Source organism: Leptonychotes weddellii, chromosome 5, assembly GCF_054177405.1.
Source record: "Leptonychotes weddellii isolate Sample4059 chromosome 5, ASM5417740v2, whole genome shotgun sequence".
Taxonomy (NCBI): domain Eukaryota; kingdom Metazoa; phylum Chordata; class Mammalia; order Carnivora; family Phocidae; genus Leptonychotes; species Leptonychotes weddellii.
In genome coordinates, this window is record NC_138373.1 from 48,484,609 (window position 1) to 48,492,906 (window position 8,298).

The 8,298-nt window shown below is 44.1% G+C and overlaps 1 long non-coding RNA gene across 1 annotated transcript; it reads left to right on the forward strand.

Moving 5' to 3' along the window:
* The first annotated feature begins 129 nt into the window (after positions 1 to 129).
* On the forward strand, positions 130 to 1,994 carry LOC145721408 (uncharacterized). The gene is made up of 2 exons (XR_014145081.1): positions 130 to 268; positions 1,749 to 1,994. It is a non-coding gene; the product is annotated as an uncharacterized LOC145721408 (long non-coding RNA).
* The last annotated feature ends 6,304 nt before the right edge of the window (positions 1,995 to 8,298 follow it).

The window sequence follows — 8,298 nt, forward strand, 5'->3', positions numbered from 1 at the left end:
CGGGGAGGGGTGGGCGCGCCTCGCGGCGCCTGGGGGCTGGGGGGAGGGGCCGTGCAGGGGAGGGGAGCGGAGCGGAGGGGAGCAGAGGGGAGGGCGAGGGGCGGGGCGGGGTGGTCGCGAGCCGGTGGGGCGGGCGCTGGGGCCGAGCCCTGCCACCCGAGCCTGCACCGCGCCTCGGCCCCGTGCTGGTCTCTGAATGCGGCCACAGTCTCCAAATCCTTGAGTCTTCATTTTGGAACACAGGCCAGGCGATTTTACACCTCTACAGGTTAGGAAGCGCTTTTAACCATTGCAGGGATCTTTTACTCAAGAGGAGGCGTGCCAAGGCCCATGATTTCTAGAAGCCTCCCACACATACACATACACTCCTTAAAAATTCCATTTCTTGTATCTGTCTTTCCAATACACTATAAAATCAAAGTCAAAGTCAAAACAGAGGGCTTCCCACCTCCCCACATCCCCATTCCAAATAGACTGGCAGCCCGAAAACTTAACAGAAAAATTCTGAGCTGTCCTGTTTTCCGTGGACATCACAGGCAGTCGACTCAGAGCAGAACCATCTTAGGGGAATTGGGGTAATGTCCATGACGCTGGGGGATTGGACAGTGCCAGGTAGGACACTTCGGCTTTGCTCCGTCAAAGTCATAGCCTACACCTCCAAGCAAAACTATAGGGTTTTCTGGCTGAAACCCTCTGCGTCGCTCCGAGGAGGGAAAGGACCCGCTGCATGGATTGCCAAATAAAAGGCAGGTCAAGTTCAGGCTCTTATTTGCTGTTGCATTCTGTACACAGCAGCCCTTCCTTTGCTTTCCTATTAACTGTTGGTGTTCAAAAGTCCTGCCGGACCACGGGAAGGTTTACAAAGTCAGTGGAAAGATAGTTACCAGGAACTGCTCAACGAGCAAAATGAGACTTTAAAAAGCCACCTGAAATGTTTGGTGTAGGTTCGTTTTTTGCAGAAGTATTGGGAGCATTTTGTGCCTTTCCCCCCCCCCCCACAAGGGAAGACTATGCCCTTCAAATGCAATGAGGTAGAGTATATAAAGACAAAAATTGCAGAGCGATTTCAAAGCTCATCAGCCTTTTATGACTGAGGGTGTTGAGCCTGCTAAGGCTCTGTAAGAAGTGCAAAATGGGGCCAAAACATGAAGGAAATACAATACTATCTTTCACAATTGCAACTATTTCTGAGGCAGAAAGTCACTTGTGGCCTCTGGCTTCAAACTTCAGAATAAAGGCAAATATAGATCAGAGAGCTTCCTGCAGCTCTTGTCTGTGAACATGAACAGTCGGATGACTGTAACCTAGTTGGGTAACCAGCAGGATCATGACCAGGAGCAAGTTTATCTGCTCAGTCACTCACCGATCAGAAGGGTTCTTGAAAAGATTTTAAAAATACAAAGCAAAGGAAACTTATTTATTTGAATTTGCAAGAAGCTTTGACTAAAAACCTCTCAAAAAAGAATAAGAAAACAAATAATCCTGGACAAATAAAATGAGGGCATCAAAAATCAGTTTAACACTGGAAAACAATGACAAACAGGGAACATCTGTTCCCCAGAATGGAAAGAAGTTGGCCCAGACGTCTGTTCAGTACAGGATTGAGGTTTTATATAATACAGTGTTTGTTATTGTTAATCATTTGAAGGAGGGCAAAGTTTGCAGATGACCCTGGAGATTCCTAAACCCTATTGTCATGTACAGAAACTATTTAAAAATGTTTGCTTCTTTCCCTGATTTAATCCTAGAGTTTGAGGAATTGGAACCAAGTGGCATCTTCTAGAATCTCAGATCCAAGACTGATGTGGAGAAGAGAGTACTATAGAGTATCTACCAGTGTGTTAAAGAGGCCCTGGAGAATTTTCTATCCTGCTAACTCATCTCCTATTATAGGTGTAAGACCATAATTGTATAATTGGTTTTATTTTATTTGAACTATTATAACTTTTTGGTTTTTAAAAATTGTGGTAAAATACACATAATAAAAAATAGACCATTTTTGCCATTTCTAAGTTTATAGTTCCATAGTGTTAAGTATAATCATATTGTTGTGCAACCAATCTCCAGAGCTCTTTCAACCTGCAGAACTGAAACTGTACCCATTAAAAAACTCCCCATTTCTGGGGCACCTGCGTGGCTCAGTGGGTGAAGCATCCGACTCTTGATTCGCCTCCAGTCATGATCTCAGGGTCCTGAGATGGAGCCCGAAGCGGGCTCTGCGCTCAGTGGGGAGTCTGCTTTAAGATTTTATTTATTTATTTGACAGAAAGAAAGACAGTGAGAGAGGGAACACAGCAGGGGCAGAGGGAGAGGGAGAGCACGCCTCCTGCTGAGCAGGGAGCCCAATGCAGGGCTCCATCCCAGGACCCTGGGACCATGACCTGAGCCAAAGGCAAATGCTTAACGACTGAGCCACCCAGGCACCCATGTCTCTATGAATTTGACTACTCCAGGTACCTGATACAAATGGAGTCGTGCAGTATTTGTCTTTTCAAGAGCGGCTTCACTTAGCATAATGTCCTCAGGGTTCGTCTATGTTGTAGCATGGGTCAGAATTTCCTTCTTTTTAAGGCTGAATAATATCCCGTTATATGGATATAAACATTTTGCTTATCCATTTATCCTTCCATAGACACTTAGGTTGGTTCCACTTCTTGCTGTTGTGAATAATGCTGCTATGAATGTGGATGAAAAACATCATTTTGAATCTCTGCTTTCAATTCTTTTGGATAATATACCCAAACGTAGAATTACCGAATCATATGGTAATTCCATTTTTAATTTTTCTTGAGGAACTGTCATAGCATATTCCATAGTGGTTGTGCCATTTTACATTCCTACCAACAGCGCATAAGGGTTGGGATTTCTCTATGTCCTCACCAACACTTGCTATTTTCTGGTTTTTGATGTGAGCCATCCTATGGGTGTGAGGTGCTTTAACTTCTGGATATAACCAGAGACTTATATATAATCCTTGTTTCTGCTAACAAACTACATTTCTTAAGTACAAAACAATAATAAAAAAATTTTAAGCCACATCTAATACGAGGATAGATGACATGTAGTTATTGTTGTCCATTACATAGCATGAGGTGACAACCATAGAGATGCCTTAATTACAATGAAAAAATTCTTACATAAGTCGATTGTTGGAAGAGTATCACACATTAGCTGTGAAGTAATACTACATAGTACTTAACCTCAAGATCGATTTGAATATTGTCTCTTACTTTCATCTCTAAATACTATAATGTGAAGAAGTGGGGAGGGGGATGATAAGATTACAGAAAGAGGCAATTAAGAGAATTTGACAATAGGATTTTAAAGGAAAAGTCCAAGAAGCTCATGTTATTTATACTCAAAATCTAGGGGCACCTGGGTGGTTCAGTTGGTTAAGCATCCAACTCTTGATTTCAGGTCAGGTCATGATCTCAGGGTTGTGAGATCAAGCTCTGATTTGGGTTCTGTACTTAGCATGGAGTCTACTTGAGATTCTCTCTCTGCCCCAGAAATGGGGAGTTTTTAAATGGGTACAGTTTCAGTTCTGCAGGTTCAAAGAGCTCTGTCCTTTTGCCCCTCCCCCTACTCTCTTGCTCACTCTCTCTCTAAAATAAAAAAATAATTTTTATACTTGAAATCTAAAGGTTCATTTTGGAAGGACAGTACATGGAGAACCCACCCTACTGTTTTCTATTTCTACAGAGGATAGTAAATTATTGATACAGCTGAAAAGAGATTTAATGAATGGGAATATAGACCTGAGAAATAACCCAAAAAGCAGTTCAGAGAAATAAAAAGATGAAAAATTTAGAGAAGTTAAGAAACATAGGTGATAGAACAAAAAGGTTTAGCATTCATCTGACAAAAGTTCCAGGAGGAAAGGATGAGCTCCAGAGGGAGAAAATGGGGAACACGATATTTGAGGAGGTAATGGAAGTGTATTTTCCATGATTAAAGAAAAACATGAGCCTTTGGATTTATGTATACCCAGTTACTGGCAAGATTTTTTTTTTTAACGTAAGCACATTGTGTTAGATTGGTTAAGAAGATGGACCCAAGGGGTGGCTGGATGGCACAGTCAGTTAAGTGTCTGACTCTTGGTTTTGACTCAGGTCATGATCTCAGGGTCATGGGATTAAGCCCTGTGTCCGGTTCCATGCTCGGCAGGGAGTCGGCTTGGGTTTCTCTCTCCCTCTCCCTCTGCCCCTCCCCCTGTGCTCTCTCTCTGTCTCAAATAAATAAATAAATCTTAAAAGAAAAAAGAAAGAAAGAAAGTGGACCCAATTCTTAACCTCTCCCTGTATTCATATCCTTTGCAACTGACTTTGCATCTCTTTCCAGCAAGAGCCCTCGAATTTAGGTTGGCTTGACCTGCTTTGGCCATTTGAATGTGATGGAAGAGATGGTGTGTTAGATCCAAGACCAGCCTCAAAAGGCTTTGTGTGATTCCTCTCTCTCTCTCAGTCTTTCCCCCAGAATCCTGCCACTGCAACAAAGACAAGCCTACACAGCCTCCTAGAAGGATAAGAGACTCTACTGATTAGGGGTCTTCCAGACAAGGCCATCCTAGGACCAGCCAACCTCCAGCTCACCTGCCCTCTGACTGTAGATACACTCATGATCCCAGCAAAGATCAGCTGAGCTCAGCATAGATGAGCAGAATCACCCAGCAGACCTGTAGATTTGTGAGAAATAATAAGTGATGTTGTTTCCAGATGCTAAATTTTGTGGTGTTCTGTTATGCGACAATTGGTAACTGATTCAGAAATTGGAATGTAAACACGGGATGTTGCACAATCTATGTGTGCTATTAGGTTTACAATTAGGCAGCAGGCAGAGATTGGCAAAGTGGTAATGAAACCATAAAAGGCTAAAAAAATATGGTGTCCCATGTTACGCAGTATCCAAACATTTGGGTAAAATTCTTGTCCTTAGCAACTTATGAGAGAGAAAATATATCTAATATACCTTAGACTCAAGAAAGATCATTTCAAGGCAGAATATTCAAACTGTCGGTTACTCCTAACTGCATGTGATGGGGTTCAGCAAGAAAGAGATGAGCTAAGGAAAGAAGCGGACCATTTGCAAGCAGAATTGGAAGGAATATACAGGGATGAGAACTTGCAATCTTTTTTTTTTAAAGATTTTATTTGAGACAGAGAGAGAGAGAGAGAGATTGCACAAGTAGGGGGGAGGGGCAGAGAGAGAGGGAGAAGCAGACTCCCCGCTGAGCTGGGAGCCCGACGTGGGACTCGATCCCAGGACCCCTGGATCATGACCTGAGCGGAAGGCAGATGCTTAACCGACTGAGCCACCCAGGCACCCCCAGGACTTGCAATCTTGAAGACTGACTCATTCCTTCTAATCAGTTGTGGTTACGGTCTGTATATCAGGTTATGTTTGAAAAAGACTCTTGCCAGATCCGTAGTTTAACACTTTCCACTCTATGCGCCCCAAGCCCTGCCCAGTACTTCTGCATTGTACCCTCTGTTCCTGATAGCTGGTCGGCTTCAGGCTCCTGTTGGGCTTCATCTTTTTTTTTTTTTTTTAAGTGACTCCATTACTAATCGTGTAGGAACCTATGAATGTGCTGTACCTCTGGAAACTGCATTTGAGAAGCACTTCTGATGGGCATTCTGAGCGTGAACATCGCACACTCGAGCGGCTTAGTGTTCTGCTGCAAAGACTTCATCCTTGCTCAAGCCAGTGGGGCCGAACCGCAGAGAATTGGCAGACCAGCTGCGTTATGGAACGTCACGGCTGGTGAGTCCGTCTTGCCCCTGGAGGACGAGGTGGGACTCGAGGGCAATGACAGTGCCGGAGGCTGCCGAGATGGTGCCAAAGCCCGAGATGCCGGGTGCCTGAACTCTCTTGAAACCATGCTGCTTGCCACATCCCTTGAATATATCCAAGCTTTTGTCCACCAGGGCATCACTGGATCGTGTACGGCCAAAGGTCATTTTTCTTTTAGTAATAAAGATGATACATTTTTGTGTTCATATTTTAGAAATCATATGTCAAAATAGACAATGCCTTTCTCAGGAAACATATATAAGGTAATGACGGAGAGCACGAGTTTGCAGTCGATTCTGGCCCAGACCTGTCGCTCTCTACCATGCTGCCTCTGCACTTGGTCTATGTGGTGATTATCGCACTTTCTTATTGACACACGTCTGCATCTCCCCTGGATAACGGGCTCCTTGAGAATGAGATCCGTTATCAGTCTTATAGGGGGCCTGGCAGACAGCAGGCACATAATGAAATTTTGTTGAGTTGAATTTAACTTTAGCTTCCTTCCTCCACTGTGGTCTTCCCCAGGAACCATGGGCACAATTTTCTGAGAGCTGTGTGCAAGGCCTAGGGAGCAGAATGTTCCAGAGCTGGAGCATGGGCTCTGTGACTCAGCACACTTGGTTTTGTGTCCACTTGGTAACAGTGACGTGCAACAGTATGTGTCTAGAACTGTGAGCAGTCTGCGATATTCCCTGGCTTGCAAGCTAACAAGTGTGCTTGTTACAGTTTTATTGCTACTAGAAGACATGAGCTTCCTCGTTCAGAGACAAAGGATTTTGTCTCACAGCACAGTAAGAAGCAGGAGAGGAGTGTATTTGTGTCAGTCCCCCTTGACCCTGAGTCCCACAGGGGTGATGCAAGTGAATGGCTACACTCTCAGGAGTATACTTCTCAGGTGATGAAGCTCGACCTTAGGGAACCAGTTGTCTTTCTATTTTTTTATTAAAAAATTGTAACTGTGGTAAAATGTACATGAGATAAAATCTGCCCCGAACCTGTGACTGTACCCTTATTTGGAAAAAGGGTCTTTGCAGATGTAATTAATTTACGGATCTCAAGGTGAGATCACCCCAGATTACCCAGGTGGGCCCTAAGTCCAGTGGCAGGTCCTTCTGAGGGCGAAGCAGAGGGAGATTCAACAGAAGAGGAGGAGACGGGCGCACCAGAAGGAAGACAGGGGCAGAGACTGGGATTACACATTCCCACGCCGACGAATGCCATGGCATGGAAACGCCAGAAGCTGGAAGAGGCTAGGAAGGATTCTCCCCTCAAGCCTTCAGAAGGAGTCTTGCTCTGATGACACCTTGATTTGGGATTGCTGCCTTCTAACACCGTGAGAGAATACACTTGTGTTGTTCTAAGCCACCAAGGATGTTTGTAGTCATTTGTTACGGCATCCCTAAGAAACAAATACGACATCACACTTAGCAGGTACGAGTGTCCCGGAGGAGATGGGCTTTAAGGTGATGTTTTGGGCAGGGGTGGGGGGGGGGACAAAGGGAGAGAGAGAGGAAGCAGAGTCCCCGCTGAGTGTGGACCCTGACTCGGGGCTCGATCTCACACCCTTGAGACCGTGACCTGAGCCGAAATCAAGAGTCGGATGCTTAACCGACTGCACCACCCAGGCGCCCCGAGATGAATTTTGAATAAAAGGAAGAATGCTTGAATCTTGAGATTCAAGACAGCAGGAGCCTCTGATGACATGTTGAAAGGGAAAGAAGGAAACCACATGCCTTTTGCATAATTGGCAGGGAAAGGATCTGGGAAGTGATATAATTAGGATAATTTGATAAAGAGTCTTGAAATCAAATGTGAATAAATTGAATCCCCTGCAGAAGCATCCACCGATTATGTTGTCAAAGGTACAGGTGGGAGAAATGGATTTAACCACAGTGTCTTGAACCTCTTACAAGGAGCAGCACCTGGAGGCAAAACTGCCAGTTACTTTGATTTATTTCAGATGACAAACAACCCCAGTCTGTCCCATAGACTCTACACTAGAAAGAAAAAAAAAACCCCACACTAAACATACACAAAATTTTAAAACAACAACAACAACAAAAATCCCCCAACACCTCAGCCATGAGCCAACTGCGGGAAGGAATGGAAGATTATTCAGAGGTTCTGTGCCTGAGGGAGGGAGAGTGACAATGGATAATCAGATGATCTAGGGGAAATGTGTTAGATGCTTAAATGGAGTTACTGAGCTTTCTGGTAAATACAATGAGGCATGATTGCATTTTAAATTAATTCCTAGCATGCCAGTCTTTGCATTTTTTGATGTTTACTTTTACTTTGCATGTCAAATTGATTTTTTTTTTTTTTTTTTTACAACAAATACCGAACAAAATTCAAGAGGATAACGTTCCAGGTAAGCGGTGCTGTATCTGGTTAACAAGTATTTACAGAGTATTTCCTCTGTTGGTGACGGGGGAAGATGAAGCAAATGTGGATTTGCTGCATGCCAGGGATAGAGGCAGGGACGCTCTTACACATGACAATGAT